Source organism: Callospermophilus lateralis, chromosome 7 (genome assembly GCF_048772815.1).
Source record: "Callospermophilus lateralis isolate mCalLat2 chromosome 7, mCalLat2.hap1, whole genome shotgun sequence".
In the NCBI taxonomy this organism is placed as follows: Eukaryota; Metazoa; Chordata; class Mammalia; order Rodentia; family Sciuridae; genus Callospermophilus; species Callospermophilus lateralis.
The window spans coordinates 35,800,968-35,802,300 of record NC_135311.1 but is presented as its reverse complement, the minus strand read 5'-3'; positions in this window follow the sequence as shown (position 1 = coordinate 35,802,300).

Sequence of the window (1,333 nt, the reverse complement as noted above, 5' to 3'; positions counted from 1 at the left end):
ACTGTCATAAAATTGAGTATTTAAGTTCTATATATTTTAAAATATGTAAATGATAATTTTACCTAAAATTACATTATAATTAATATATATATATATATATATATACAGTATAATTATACATAATAGTGAGATTCATTGTGATATAGTGATATATTTATTTTCTTAAATGTGTATACAAACATTTTTATTACTTTTTTTAAACTATTTTTATTGTTGATGGACCTGTATTTTATTTATTTATGTGCAGTGCTGAGAATTGAACCCAGTGCCTCACACATGCTAGGCAAGTGCTTTATCACAGACCCACAACCCCAGCCCCTATTACTTGATTTTAAATACCTTATAAGTAATGCTTATATAGCAAGTCAAAGTTATTAAAAGTAATGTGAGCTTTTCTGGTGTATTAAATATGAAAGTTAAAAAAATAACAAAGTTCACGGCATTTAGTTGGTGATCAATAAATACTAGTTTATCTTCCCTAGTGACAGAAGTATTCAAGCACAATTTAGAAAATGGCAGATCTGGAATGTAGTTGGAAGTTTTAAGGCAACAGGTTTGCAGCTGATAACCCTTAAAACTTTTAACTCTGACATTTCACGATTAACACATTTTTTTTTTTTTTCCTATTTACTTCTTACATACTCAACCAGGATAATACAAGAATTCAGTGTATTGATACCTGGTAGTTATGCGAGTAGCATCATATATTTTGAACAGCGGACGGTGGCGGTGGTGTTTGTAAAAGTTATAAATAAATAAACAAACAAATAAATAAATAAAAGGGGGTGGGGGGGGACAAAGGCAAACCCTAGCTCGCTGCCCCACTGACAGCTCTGTGATTCCCCTTTCTGTGACAAGCGGTGGTCCTTAGGCCCGAGAACAAACATTATAGGTGAGAAATAGAAAAGGAAAACTTTGCACAGAGCCGCCAGTGGAACCAAAGCAGAAAAGCAGAGCGCCCTTTTCACTGCCCGACGCGCAGGATGTGGGAACCTGCAGAGCTCTGGAGTCTTGGTCACTAAGGACGTCTGGGCATGTGACTTCCAAAGCACCAGAGGGCACGGCGTACCCCCTTCTCGCTGACCCCGACTGGCCTTCACCGCCCTGAGCCACGAGCTCGCAAGAGCTGCGTGCGGACACAAAACTGCGCCCAACTGGCGGAAAAGGAGGCAAGACTCCTCTAGTACCCGGCCCTGTGCTGCGCCAGGAAGCCGAGGTGGCGGGGGTGGGCGGGGGAAGGCGCTCGCGGACGAGGGCGGGGCGCGCAGCGTGGGCCTGGCCGGGCTTCCGCCTTTCCCCCTTCCGCTCCCAGACTCATCGCGGCGACGCTGTT